At 38.9% G+C, this 15,154-nt stretch overlaps 1 pseudogene; it reads left to right on the top strand.

The window, feature by feature from the left end:
- Nucleotides 1-8,470: 8,470 nt before the first annotated feature.
- On the top strand, nt 8,471-9,407 carry LOC140513270 (olfactory receptor 6J1-like; annotated as a pseudogene).
- The last annotated feature ends 5,747 nt before the right edge of the window (nt 9,408-15,154 follow it).

Raw genomic sequence — 15,154 nt, 5'->3', positions numbered from 1 at the left:
CTTCTCAACATTGTACACAGCACTGTGCGATGATCAACTTTGATAGATTTAGCTCTTCTCAGCAATACAATGACCTAAGACAATTCCAAAAGACTCATGATGGAAAACACTATCCATATCCAGGGAAAGAACTATGGAGTCTGAATGCAGATCAGTATACTATTTTCACCTCTTTTGTTTGTTTTTCTTTCTCTTAGTTTTTCCCTTTAGTTCTGATTCTTCTTTCACAATATGACTAATGTGGAAATAAGTTTAATATGATTATACATAAATAACCTACATCAAATTGCTTACTGTCTTAGAGAGGAGGGAGAAAGTGGCTCGGAACTCAAAATCTTATAAAAGTGAATGTTGGAAACTTTATTTACTATAATTGGGGAAAAAATAAAATGCTTAAAAATTTTTTAAGTAACCAGAATTGAGGAAGAGCCAGGCAGCAAAGCTAAATTTGCTAGAAGAAACTTCAGAAACTTTTAGGCCAAGTAAGCTCTGTGGCCAGGAGGCCTCAGACCTAGCAGGCACCTCCATAGAAGTCTACTCCTGTTCTAAGAGTGGACAGCACCAAGTACTAGACCAGTTTTGTTCTGAGAGCAGGGGCCTCTGTGGTTTAACTTCCCTTTCCCTTCCACCTTTCTGTGATATTCTCACTGCTTTGTCAGAACTATCTTATCAGAGAGTGTGCGAGATCATCTGGCTGTCTGTCAGAAGACCCTTATCATCTTGAGACTGTATGGATAGTTCTTACCCCATACCCCCTACCCTTCATACCTCCTCTCCTGGGTTCATGTGTGGAGCCACATACTAGTGATGAAGCCCCAATGAGCCCACAGGCTAAATCCTTAGTGGCTTCTCTGTGCAGAATAAAAGTATTCAATACCTTACCCCCACCCCAAGAAAAGAAGTTAGAAGGGAAAGATGGTTTAAGGAGAAAGATTATGGAAAGTGAGGTTATCTGGGTCTATTTACTAAAGGCTTTTGAAACATACCACACATAAATAGGAAGATATCATAAAATCTTAAATGTGTGGATGGTAAAGACAAAGTGAAGTCTAGGAAAACAACCTTGGTTACAATTTAAGAACAGATCATCCGCTGACAGGGAGGGGAGGCTCACAGCACCTGGGCAAGAACTGAACAGGCGCTGAAGGGAAGTCCAAGTGTGATCTGAAAGGAGCAACCACGGTCATGAGAGGGGAACAGTAGGACTTAGCTCCACTGGCCGTATAAAGGTGTTGAAAGGATATTTTTAAGAGCTAAGAGATCTGTTGGGAGTTCATATCATTAATTCCATTTTGTTGCATAGTTGACAGTTTTTTGCTTTGTTTTGGTTTTTTGTTGTTGTTATGTGATGTCTACTACTGGTACCCCTTAAAGCAAACTGCCCTTTCCAGATTGCCCTTCTTTCTAAGCACTTTATGACTACAGAAGGGGACAAAAGAGAACTTTGATGGTTCAAGAAAGCTGTCCATTTCTCTTTTATTCAACCTGACAAAGCAAATAACAAATGATTATTGACTGATGGATAAAGTACAGTTTCCTTTGGTGTAGTGTAAAATATTAAGCAAAAACAGACCCATTCTTTCCTTTGTAACAATGATAAGCATTCTCTTTTGTTGTAATTAGCACCTTTTGTTGCCTATCAATGAATTTGCTCTGACCAAACTGCTTGATAAGAAGCATATCTTCACTTTTATTACTCTCTTTTGTAGATTTTGAGGGGAGAAGGTAGATAAATGATAGATAGGCAGCTAGATTGGTTGGTTGATTGATTGATTCACAGTTTCATGCACAACTCTATTTTCCTGGCCTCATTTATAAATGGAAATGTTTATGTCTGATGGGGATGTTCTAGTTCATATTAAAAAAAATTTTTTAAGACAGTGCCTAAGGATTTCTCTATCTGGCTATCAGTCTACATGACTATGGTTCTAAATCCTAAAAAGGTGAACCAAAAGCTGAACCCACTTAGGGGATAACCAGCAGAGAATGATTCAGGAGAGACATGGGGTGTAGGCAGGAACAGACAACAGCTGTTCACAGTGCAATGCTATCACCAGATCTACCATATTGTTTAATTAAATATCATTTGCTTTGAACTGGTATGTCCCTTGGTTGACTTGGCAGAAGAAGTGTCAATATGTTTTCTCATTTGTGGTTTTGAATGAATGCTGATCCAAAAGATCTCCTAAAACCCAAATAACTTCCAGAAAGTCCTTAATTGAAGAAGATCCCAAGATATACTTCCAATTCAACATGTCCCAAACTAACTTACTTGCTCAAGTTCCCCATTTTTATCCAGTGGCATCACTGTTCTCTAGATAAGCCCAGCTCAAGATCCAGCGGTCATCTATGAACTCCTCCCTCTCCTAAACAATCTTATTTGCCATCAGGTTCTCTCAATAGCTCTTTTCACAAAAACACTCATATACAAACTGTTCCTTGCATGTCCATTCTCACCATGAAATCTCTCTGTTAATATATGGATTATTTCTACAATAACATTCTTACTTTTAATCTATCTACCTCAAAACCATCTTGCACAATATTGCCAAGTTAATCTTCCTAAAATATTGCTTTCCACAGAGACTGGACAAGTCATTTAATCTCTATTTACCTCAGTTTCCTCATCTTTAAAATGTGGATAATAATAATCTGGTGGAGACATGTAAGGTAAATTAGAGGAGAGCCTAAAAGAGGGGAGACAATTGAGAAAGCAACTTTTCTACTGCAGATGTGATGACCGTGATCAGGTCCAAGAGTTAAGTGGTAACAATGAGAATGAAAAAAAAACACAGGAAAGATTAAAGAAACAATAGAAAAGAATAAGGAACAGGACTAGGTAGCAGCAATAGGTATTACACATCACAGCTGGCATTTTGGTCCTGACTCCTTCTAGTGCAGACATGTTTGAGTTGGCCTGGTTTCCTAAGCATTTAAACCTCAAGAGCAGTGAATGAGGTTTTGTGCTCAGAAACAAGTAAATTGTATCTCTTGAGGCATCTCCTATGATTTGGTCCTGGAGCTAACTTTCCCAAATAAGAATCTTTCTGTTACTCCACAGCACCCTGGTTTCTGTCAAAAATGATTCTATCAGATCCTACAACCAAACCCAAAAGCCATTCTGTGGTCTGCCTTCCTCTGTGCCATCAGGGCAAATGTATATAGGCCCAAGACATAGAAAATATTTTTAATTGCAAAATAAATATCTTTTCATTTATTTTTTAATTTAATTTATTTGTTTTCAGTTTTCAACAATCACTTCCGTAAGTTTTAAATTTTCTCCCCCTCCCTACCCCCACTTCCCTCCGCAAGACGACTTGCAATCTTGCATGGATTCTACGCTTACATTCTTATTAAACACATTTTCACATTAGTCATGTTGCAGAGAACTAAAATGAATGACAGAAACCACGAGAAGAAACAAAACAAAACATAACATAACACAAGAGAAAATAGTCTGCTTCAGTCTGCATTCTGCTTCCATAGTTCTTTCTCTGGATGTGGATGGCATTTTGTCTCAAGAATCCTTTGGGAATATTTTAGGTCCTTGAATTGCTGTGAAGGGCTAAGTTAATCAGAAACAGTCCTCACACACTGTGGCTGTTACTGTATATAATGTTCTCCTGGCTCTGCTCATTTCATTCAGCATCAGTTCATATAAGTCTTTCCAGGTTTTTCTGAAGTCCTCCTGTTCATCATTTCTTATATAGCACAATAGAATTCCATTACATTCATATACCACAACTTCTTCAGCCATTCCCCAACTGATGGACATTCCCTTGATTTCCAGTTCTTGGCCATCATAAAGAGAGCTGCTATAAATATTTTTGTACATGTGGAGTATTTTTCCTTTTTTATGATCTCTTTGGGATATAGCCCTAGAAGTGATATTGCTGGGTCAAAGGTTATGCACATTTTTGTAGCCCTTTGGGCATAGTTCCAAATTGCTTTCCTGAATGGTTGGATCAACTCACAGTTCCACCAACAATGAATTAGTGTTCTAACTCTCCCACATCTTCTCCAACATTTATCATCTTCCTGTTTTGTCATGTTAGCCAATCTGATAGGTGTGATGTGGTTTCTCAGAGTTGTTTTGATTTGCATCTCTCTAATCAATAGTGATTTAGAGCATTTTTTCATATGACTATAGACATCTTTAATTTCTTCCTCTGAAACTGCCTGTTCATATCCTTTGACCATTTATCAATTGGGAAATGACTTGTATTGTTGTACATTTGACTCAGTTCTCTATATATTTTAGAAATGAGGCCTTTAGCACAGATACTAGTTGCAAAAATTCTCTCCCAGTTTTCTGCTTCCCTCCTAATCTTGGTTGCATTGGGTTTGTTTGTGCAAAAACTTTTCAATTCAATGTAAAAAAAAAATTATCCACTTTGCACTTCAGAATATTCTCTGTCTCTTGTTTGGTCATATATTTCTCCATTCTCCATAAGTCTGACAAATACACCATCCCTTGTTCCCCTAATTTGTTTATATTATCAGCCTTTATACCTAGATCATGTACCCATTTGGACTTTATTCTTGTGTACAGTGTCAGGCATTGGTCTATGCCCAGTTTCTACCACACTCTTATCCAGTTTTCCCAGTAGTTTTTGTCAAACAGTGAGTTCTCATCCCAGAAGCTGGGGTTTATCATACAGTTTATCATATAGTGGGCTGCTATGTTCATTGACTACTGTGTCTTGAATACCTAACCTGTTCCACTGATCTACCTCTCTATTTCTTGGCCAGTGCCAAGTGGTTTTGATGATTGCTGTTTTATAATACAATCTGAGATCTGGTTTAGCTAGGGACCTTGAAAGTCTTAACATCATGAGTCTCAACACAACAGCCTTCTGCAGTAGAAAGAAGTCTTGGAATTCAGAGGTCTCAGAGCTCAAAGAGAGCAACATTGCCTCTGGCCAGGTAGTTTTGTAGGTGAGGGGTTCCTGGAGGCTGGCATCACCAAGCTCAGTTAGAATGATGTATGTATTTGCAATTTTGTCAAACTTACTGACTCTACTGGAGAATGGAAGGAACAGGTGGAACCAAGGTTTTCACTTCTCTATCCTAGAAGGGCCAGGAGAGGGTCTTACAATAAATATCCTGCCGGGAAGAGTGACCTTCTTTCTCAACACCAAACAGGATATGCTGTGTAGGGTAAGATTCATTTATTTATAATTTACAGTAGAACTAGGTGGAGACACTACTGTTAGGACAAGCCAAAGACCACTGTAAGAAAGGCTGGCTTTATGATTTTGTAAAATGTTTATCAATGAAGATTCAATTTGATGTTCACTATGATAAGAACCATGGTGAATAGTGATGTCCCTTTGACAGGCTTTATTATACTTCAGTAATACACAAGGTGCTAAGTTTGTATGGCCTGTCAGTTTCTGACATGGTGTTCCATGGGTTGGATACAGTGGTTGGAAGAGAGAGAGAAAGGCGAAGTAGGTGATAATTTGGATTCTGTTTGGCAGCTCCTTTATAATCATGAGATCATAGGTTTTAGTATTTAAAAGAAACCTTAGAGATCAGCTGGTCTAACTCCCTGATTTTATTATTACTACCATTTATGTAGCACTTCAAGGTTTACAAAGCACTGGACATATATTATCTCACTTGATCCTCACAACAATGCTATGAAGAAGATCCTCTTATTATTCCCATTTTACAGAGGAGGAAACTGAGGCTGAGAGAAATTAGGTGACCTGCCCATGGTCACACAACTGGTAAGTGTCTAAGGTGAGATTTGAACTTTCATGTTCCTGATTCCACATCCAGCACTCTCCCCACTGAGCCAGACTGAGGCCTTCAGCAGTTAAATAGGTTGCCCAGTCACACAAGAAGAAAACAGTCAAACCAAAGTTGTGACCTAGATCTTTTGCCTCTAAACCCAGGGTTCTGTTCCTCAGTATTCTTGTTCTGTGGCCAAGGAGGAATCACAAAGATTGTGTTGCTTAGTTGTGAGCAGCAAGGAAGCTTGAGAGTAGAATGTGGGTTTGGAAATAAATGAACTTTGAACCCTAAAGCCCATGATCTTCAGATCTTATGGAAGGTGAGGAGAAATGAAAGCAAAGTGGGAAAAAGAGCAGTAAAGCAGCTTCTAACCCAGACTTACTGCTGAGTCCACACCAGAGTCTGCACAGGAACAAGCAGCAGGGAGGGGTCTAAGTGGTAGATGAGTCACAAAGAATTCCTGAGACTGCAGACATTTCTCAGCACCTAGACCTGTTATCACCATCTCATTAACTAAGGGTGAGGCAAGACCTAAAGCCTTGTGTAGACCTCACTGCATTGAAAGAGCTTGTGGGTTCTGCCCCAGTAGAGATCTTACAGGATATAGCCTGGATGGTCACTTGCCAAGCACGTCACAGAAGGGATTCTTGTTTCAGGCATAAATTAAACCGGACAGTCTTTAAGGTCCTTCCAACACAGGTTCTGTGGTTCTGATTCTGTAGGTAGCAGGTATCAAACTCTTGAGATGCAAATGAATCAAAGAGAAGAGGCCTTTCTAATGACTGGTCAAAGTGAACACATAGTTGCTCCCACATTCTAGCATACCAGGATTTAGTGAGGATTCATGTTCCCCTATCCATGCACTTCAACATTTTAGAGATTTTAATTTTGTTCAGTCTCAGACTTTCTCTTTTTGAGACTACAGTCCAGTAATGTTAGCCTGCTTTTGCTTTAGAAATGCTTCAACTTTGTGAAAAAAAGAAAAGAGCCTCTAATACCATTTCCTGCCTAAGGCCATTCTGGTCTGAGTCCGATTCATTGTGGTTTCCTCTCCACGGTCCATGTTCCCATCTCTACAGCTTTCCTTTTCTCAGGCAGTACTCTTATCCCACAGTGGTCTCTGAGAATTGTAGCTTAGGAAGAATAGTTCCTTAGAGGGCAAAAGTTATTTTGCTTCAATATGCATGTAGAGATTTCTGGGTACATGAAAGTAGTTACAGGCATTAAATCATGACTTTTTTTAAACTGGCGCAGGTTAGTATGAATACAAAACTTGTAGCAGCCTCTATCTAGGCCTATTTCCTAGTTAGTTACTTCCTCCACCACCAACACCAGCACTCCCAGTAACAAACACAGTGTTTACCAAGGAAGAAGCAAGATACCTTGTGCATCGTCTGCAGGTTCACCTCTCAGTCAAAATCCAAGCCTAAGTCATTCCCCTATTTTCTACTCATAAACCATTCCTAGTCCACACTCTTTTGTTACATACAGCCCAGGATAATATCCAATAAAGGCATCTTTGTTCTCCCTTAATCCTTTCTCATTTCTCTATACTTGCTATTTGTAAAAATGAACAAAAAAATGCAAATTTTCTCGTAACCTTTGCCCATAACCACCCATCCCCATACCATATCTAAAACCAGTTACATGTGGATGATTTTTGTCTCAGCTAGACTAAGCTTACCATATCATTCCAGGGAGATGTTTGGAGGCCACCATATTCCTTTGCTCATATTGCACACAAAGAATATGTTGTACTCTCAAACTTTGACAAAAATATCATTTTTCATACTACTGGACCCCAGAGATTGACATGAAGGAATCAATGGTAGTGGTACAGAATGAACCACATGATTTAAATCCACTCCCATGTGCAGATCCTCTGAGCAGTTGGTGAAAATTGAGGCTCATGAATCATTAAGCAGCATTATCCCTTCCCTACATTTCCTACGTGATAGAAGAGTAAACACTATTGAAGAAGACACCTCAGAGAGAGGAGAGGAAGTAGATAACTCACTTGTGCAATTTGGTTTTAGATAACTACTTTCTCCTCATTTTATTCATAAACTCTAAGTTGGGAAAGTTTAGGGAACTTAGCTTTAAACAAAAGGGGAAAGTTTGTCTTTCCTCTAAACAGTGAGGGAGACATGAATATTGGGGAATGAGAGAAGATATGAGATCGTTTAACCTTATTCACATTATTTTATTAGAATCAAAGAACTTCCAATATGGGAATTGGACTCATGATCTCATGCAGTCCCTTTATTATACAAATGATGGACATGAGCTTAGAAAGATGAAATGGTTTCTCCAGGTCACACAGTTCATTAGTAGCATGGATGGCACTCAAAGAGATCGCTTAAAACCAGGTCCAATGATCATTGCATTGCAACATGATTTTTCCACCATCTGATTACAAGGTAGGCCTGGTAGGAGTTAATATATAAAGAACTATGAGAATATTCCCTAAAAGTTAGTGGAAAAGACCGACAGTATTTGTTTTCAACCTGATTTCCTCTGGCTGACCACACATTATTGCCATGTCCTTAGTCTGTTACTGAAAAAACTAGTTTTTAACTCTGGTATGCTCAGGACTTTTTTATTTTCAATATAAGTTTCTTCATATAAGTTTTTTTTTCTCTATGGTTGTCTAGACAGAAGCTGTAGATTTCATCCATTCATTTCCATCTTGTGGAACTCTTTCCCATTGTCCTCACAGAGACCTAAGATGACCACATCAAAAGAGAATCAGACCACCACAGTGTCTGACTTCATTCTACTCGGTTTTCCCAGCAGAGAGGTGGGGCTGCTGTTCTTTGTGTTCTTCCTGCCCACGTACCTGATGACACTCCTGGGGAACCTCCTCATCATCTGCCTTGTGGTGTTCCATTGATGCCTCTACAAACCCATGTGCTTCTTCCTCTCCAGTATCTCCATCTTAGACATACTCTTCATCTCTGTATTTCCCCAAAGGTTCTCGACAACTTGGTCACTGGGGATAAGACCATCTCCTTTGCTGAATGTATCACCCAGTGCTTTTTCTACTTCTTCCTGGGGACAGTGGAGTTTCTTCTGCTCACATCCGTACCCCATGGTTGGTACCCACTGAGGCATTCCCTTCCGTGTGCATTGGACTGGTTCTTTTCTCATGGGTGGCTGGTATTTTGTCTCTTCTCTACCCCATCACATTTATCTCCAGGTAACCCTTCTGTGAATCCATTATCATTAGCCACTTTCTCTGTGACAGTGGGCCTCTCTTAGCCCTGGCTTGTACAAACACAACATTTATTGAGCTGATGGATTTCCTCCTATTTTCCCTAGTCATCCTCATTGAATACTTCTATGTTTACATCATCATGACCATCTTTCGCATCCCATCAACCAATGGGAGGAAGAAGGTCTTTAACACCTGTGCTTCTCACCTGACCATTGTTGTGATAGCTGGAAGCATCACAGCCTTCATCTCCCAGAAAGAAACCTGGGAGATCAACAAAATACATTTAGTGTTGAGCAGTGTGGTGGCACCTTTCCTCAACCCCTTCATCTACACCCTGCACAATGACACTGTGCTGGGGATCCTCAGGGAGCTGTGGGTGGGACTCAGAGCATTTTTAATGGGAAGGAGGAGAAAACTGTTGAGTAGCATATCTAATAAAGATCATTGACAAAAGAATTGAATCCTCTTTTTCTTCACCTAAATTAGGACCATTTTCTTGTATTATATAAATATTTGTTGAATATGCAATACATAACATATTTGCTTAATGCATATTCATATATCATATAATTTCATGTAATGTTTAATGTTGATTATATCATCATATAAATATATATAATCAATCCTTTTAATATTTGCATCACAGTCATTTCAATATATCCCACCCTCCCTAGTGGCTAAAAAATTATGCAAAAACTAATATAGTGATTTCATAACAGACATATATTTTGTTCTACTAGCTCCCAATCTATCTGCCATAACACGGAAGGCATTTTTCATTGTCTTCTCCCCCAGGTCATTCACTGCTTTTTTATTTGCTCAGATTTCCTCTTAGGGCAGGGAAGGATGGAGGGAGTAAGCATTTATAAAGTACCTAGTATTTGCTAAGAACTAGGCTGTTTTACACATATTATCTCATTCAATCCTCAAATAATCCTGGGGGGTCAGTGCTGCTATTATTCTTATTTTACAGGTGAAGAAACTGAAGCAATCACAGTTTAGTGACTTGCCCAGGGTCACATGAATTGCAAGTGTCTGAAGCAGTATTTGAACTCATCTTCTTGACTCCAAGCCCAGCATTTTATCCATTTGTCCCTTGCTGCTTTTTCTTTCTATTACATAGTCATTGCATACTCTATATATTCTCTGCCTTTAAACTCTATATCACTTCAAACAAAATCTTCTCACATTTCTCTGAATTCTTCATATTTATCATTCCTTACTCCATAATAATATTCAATTCCATTCCCATGACATCATTTTAAAAATTCATTATTAATCAATGGACATGCTATCACAGTTCTGTGCTATCACAAAGATTGCTGCTATGATAAACAACTGTGAAAGACTTTAGGACTCTTATCACCGAGAAGACCAACACAAAGAAACAATTCACTAACTTCCCTTAGGCTCTCACCTCCTGAAAGGTGATGGACTAAGGGTGCAAAGTATGACTTTTTTTTTGCTTGACAATACATATCTGTAAGAGGGGCTTTTTCTTTCTCACTGGGATGAGGAAAGGGGTAGGAAATGAAAGGGAGAGAAGGTAGATTTTTGGTGATTAAAAAAATTTTAAATAAAGTAATCTTGGAGGGAGAGTTAGCCTCAGGGTCAGGAAGACCTCTGTTCAAGTTCAGTTTTTTACACATACTGGTTGCGTGACCCTGGACAAGTCATTCCATTTTTTAGTGCCTCCGGTCAAATCTCTAAGACTATGAATCACATAAATTGGCCTATCTGCATTGGTTGAGGAAGTTTCTTCACCAGGAGTCCCCCACACCAATGGAATCACAGATGTAGATCAAATCAATAAATAACCTTATTTTAACAACAATACACACTAAATGTTTAAAAGTATAACTTTATTACAATATTCTTCTGAAGAATTTTAAGTACAATTTAAGTGTATGTACTTAAAATTTCCAGATTTCTCTAAAACCATCCATTTCATCATTTCTTATGGTACAATAATGTTCTATTACAATCATATAGAGAACACTTCCTATTTTAACATGAAAAAAATTGTCCTCACAAATTAGGGGCACATATTTGGCCAGCCAATGAATAAGGAAAGCTCTAAGGAATCTGTCTCATGAATTCCAACCTCAGGACTCAACAGGTCTGAGAAGGCTCTCAAGCATAAAACAGGTCTGTGGATCAGACTGAGTGCCAGATAAACAAAGGACTAGCTAAGGAGAAACAAGTTCATTAGTTAGAGGTAAGGGTCCAAAGAGAGTCCCACTTGGATGGACATACTTGGGGCTCTCATAATGTAGCAAAAGGGGTCTAGGTACAGAGCCAATCAGCTACATTGTTCAGCAGGAAGAAAAGGGGGAGAGACAATTGCTAAAATCTCAAGGAGTTAACAAAAATCAGATTTGTTCCTATGGAAAAATGAATTCCTCTGTGGTTAGTAACTTCTAAGATAGTGGAAGTCTCCTTAAAGAGAGAATCAGTCTTGCTCTTCTTGTAAATGTTCTTGAGGAGGGAAACAGAATATAGTCTGAGGGTCTCTCTTGATATCGCACCATAATTCTATTTCTGTGGACTTAGAGGTTTCTTTGTTTGGGAAGAAATTGTTGTTGTTCATGATCTGACTTTTCATAACCCCATGGACCATAGCATACCCGGCCCTTCTATCCTTCACTGTTTTTTGAAGTCTGCCCAAGTTCATGTTCATTTTTTCTGTGACACCATCTGTCTCATTCTCTGCTGTCTTATTTTCCTTTTGTCTTCAATCTTTCCCAACATTAGAGTCTTTTCCAACAAGTCCCATCTTCTCCTTATGTGGCCAAAGTATTTAAGCTTCAGCACTGGGAGGTCAAATGACCTCCCAGTGAATAGTCTGAATTAATTTCTTTAAGTATTGACTGATTTGATCTCCTTATTGTCCAAGGAACTCTCAAAAGTCTTCTCCAGCACCACAGTTCAAAAGCATCGATTCTTAGATGTTCAGCTTTCCTCATAGTCTAATTCTCACAGCCAAACATTGCTACTAGAAACACCATGTTTTCCCAAAATCCACCGTGCTCAAGTTCATCCTTCTCCTACACAACCCTTTCAGCTATAATATTTCATGAGTCTGTGAAGGTGATTGGGAAAAAGTACAAGTGTGTGCTACTTTGAGAACGTCAGATGCAAAATCCAAATTTATGAAACAAATAAATCAGGGTAGGGAGATTATGAAAAGTTACCTAGACAACACAGATGTTGTCATTCAATTAACTGGCATGACTGAGGGCCTGCTAAGAGTGTCAGGTTCTGTGCTAGATGCTGGTGTTACAAATACAGACATGAAGCACTGCTGGTTCTCTCAAGGTCTGTCAGGGACACCACATTGTGCATCATGTACACACCTAAGTAGATGCAGAATAGAGGACATACATGAAGTAAGAAGGAGGCCATTTGGCAAGATGGCGGGGGGAGGCACTAACAGCCACTGGGAAGGGCATTCAGGACCTTTCCTGAATGTGGGAGGTGACATTTGTGCTGAACTTTGAAGAAAACTAAGGAATCCCAAGAGATGGCGAGGGGCAAGCCTCTGACACATATCTGACTTTTCTGGACTACACCTGGCAGCATGGGAGTGAAAAGTAATTTTTCTCATTCTAGGTAAATTAAGAGTTTAGAGTTTACCATGAGACATTCTTTTTTTAAAAGAAAAGTTAAAAGACAGACAAATGCTGCAGAAATTCTCTAGCTAGTCAACCAAAGGCAGCTAGCTGCAATCTAAATCTCCAAAGTCCAAAAATAACCTCAAGACAGGGACTTTTTAATAGAATTTTATTTTCATTCACTTAGATGCAAAGACAATTTTTTCCACTTTTTATTATTAATTTTATTTATTTTCAGTGTTCTACAATCACCACCATATAACTTAGATTTTTTTTTCCCTCCCTCCCCCCACTTTTCCCCTCCCTCCCTGAGACAGCATACAATTTTATATAGGTTCTACGCATACATTCCTATTAAATACATTTTCACCATAGCCATGCTGCATAGAAGAATTGAAATGAATGAGAGAAATCATATAACAAACCAAAACGTAATACAAAAGCAAATGATCTGCTACATCCTGTCAATGAATTCCATAGTTCTTTCTCTGAGTGTGAAAGGCATTTTGCCTTAGAAGACCATGGGGAATTTTTTTTTTTTAAGTTCTTGCGTAGTTACGAAGTTCCAAGTCTACCAGAAAAAACTCTTGCACACTGTGGTTGTTGCTGTGCACAGAGTTCTCTGGGTTCTGCTCCTTTCACTCAGCATTAGTTCATATAAGTCCTTCCAGGCTTCTCTGAAGTCTTCTTGTTCATCATTTCTTATAACACATTAGTATTCCCTTACATTCATATACCACAACTTGTTCAGCCATTCCCCAATTGATGGGCACCCCTTTGATTTCCAGTTTTTGGCCACCACAAAGGGAGCTGCTATAAATATTTTTGTACATGTGGGACCCTTTCCTATTTTTATGATCTCTTGGGGATACAGATGCAAAGACAATTATTAACATTCATTTTTTTAAAATGCTGAGTTCCAAATTATTTCCCTCCCTTTCTCATGATCCCCTGCCTAGGACAGTAAGTAATTTGATATAGGCTATATATGTGTAATCATAATGTACAAACATATTACTATATTAACTACTTTATGAAAGGAGGAACAAACTGAAAGAAAAGGACCGCGAAAAAGAAAGTGAAAATAGTACGTTTCAGTTTGCATTCAGACTCCATCCGCTCTTTCTTTAAAGATAGATAGCATTGTGAGACACAGAAGAGGGGCAGAGAGAGAATTCTATGTGTACACACACACACACACACACACACACACACACACACAGACACACACACACACAGAGACATGGAGTCCAAACCATAATGTAGCGTTTCCATGAGTTTCAAACACTGCTTTTTCCACTCTTACAAAAAAATGTATCATAACGGGACTGTGAGAATCAGCATTTTCTCTTACCTTTCCCAATATGCCTCCTCCACAACAACCTAGAAAGTGGACTAGATTGAATTCTTGACTCCAAATCCCATATTACCCAGCAGGCCCCTTTGCTTCCCTTGAGAGAATTGTAGTAATAATGGATAAAATTTATATATCACATCCTGTGTGCCAGGCACTGTGCTAAGCACTTGACAATTATTCTCATTTGATCCTCACAACAACCCTGGAAGGTCGGTATTATTATGATCTCCATTGAACAGTTGAGGAAACTAAGGCAAATTGAAGTTAAGTGGTGTGCTCAGGGTCACAGAGCTAGCAAGTGTCCAAGGCCAGGTCTTCCTGACTCCTGGTCCAGGGCTCTAGACACTGCCAAGATAACCTTTAAGATTTCTTTCAACTCTAAGCCTGAAACTCATGGAAAGTCTACCTTGTAGTTTGGAGTGTGTGTGTGTGTGTGTATGTGTGTGTGTGTGGGTGTGTGTGTGTGTGGGTGTGTGTGTGTGTGTGTGTGTGTGTGTGTGTGTGTGTGTGTGTGTACACATAGCATTCTCTCTGTCTCTGCCCCTCTTCTGTGTCTCCTAATGGATATTCAACCTTTGAATCATGGTACCATGGTAATGAAGCATGCTACCTACTTCCTGACAAAAGAGGTGATAAATTTGGGGCACAAAATGAAAACTATAATTTTGGCGATAGATAATACAGGAATTTGTTTTGCTGTTATGCGTGATTGTTACATTCATAATCAAGCTTTTTCATTCAAATTTATGACCATAGTCAAGGTTTGGGGGGGTTTAAACTTTTAATTTTTCCAGTGGAGGGAGGAGAGTAAAAGGAGAAAAATAGATTTTTGTTAACTGAAAAAATAAAATGAAAAATACTTTATAGCTACATGTGACAAGATTTGTTCACTGATTTGGGGGAATGAGGAGGAGGGAAACAGTCAAGAATGACTGAAATTATGAACCTATTTGACTGGAAGGCTGTAGTGCCTTGATAAAAATTGAGAAGTTTGTAGGAAGGCTGGGCTTAGGCAGGGAAATGAATAAATTCCATTTTAGACATTTTGAATTTTAGATGCCTTCTAAGCAGAGGTGCCCAACAGGCAGTTGGTGATGTGGGAATGGAATTGAGGAGATCAGGGCTAGATATATAGCTTTGGGAGTCATTTGTTACATATAATAGTTGTGCCTAAAGGAGCTGATGAAATTACCAAAAAGAATATGTAGAATGAAGGCAGAAGAG

The sequence above is a fragment of the Notamacropus eugenii genome, chromosome 7 (genome assembly GCF_028372415.1).
Source record: "Notamacropus eugenii isolate mMacEug1 chromosome 7, mMacEug1.pri_v2, whole genome shotgun sequence".
Lineage (NCBI taxonomy): Eukaryota > Metazoa > Chordata > Mammalia > Diprotodontia > Macropodidae > Notamacropus > Notamacropus eugenii.
Note: the sequence above shows the minus strand (reverse complement) of the source record. Positions and strands in the feature narration are given on the sequence as shown.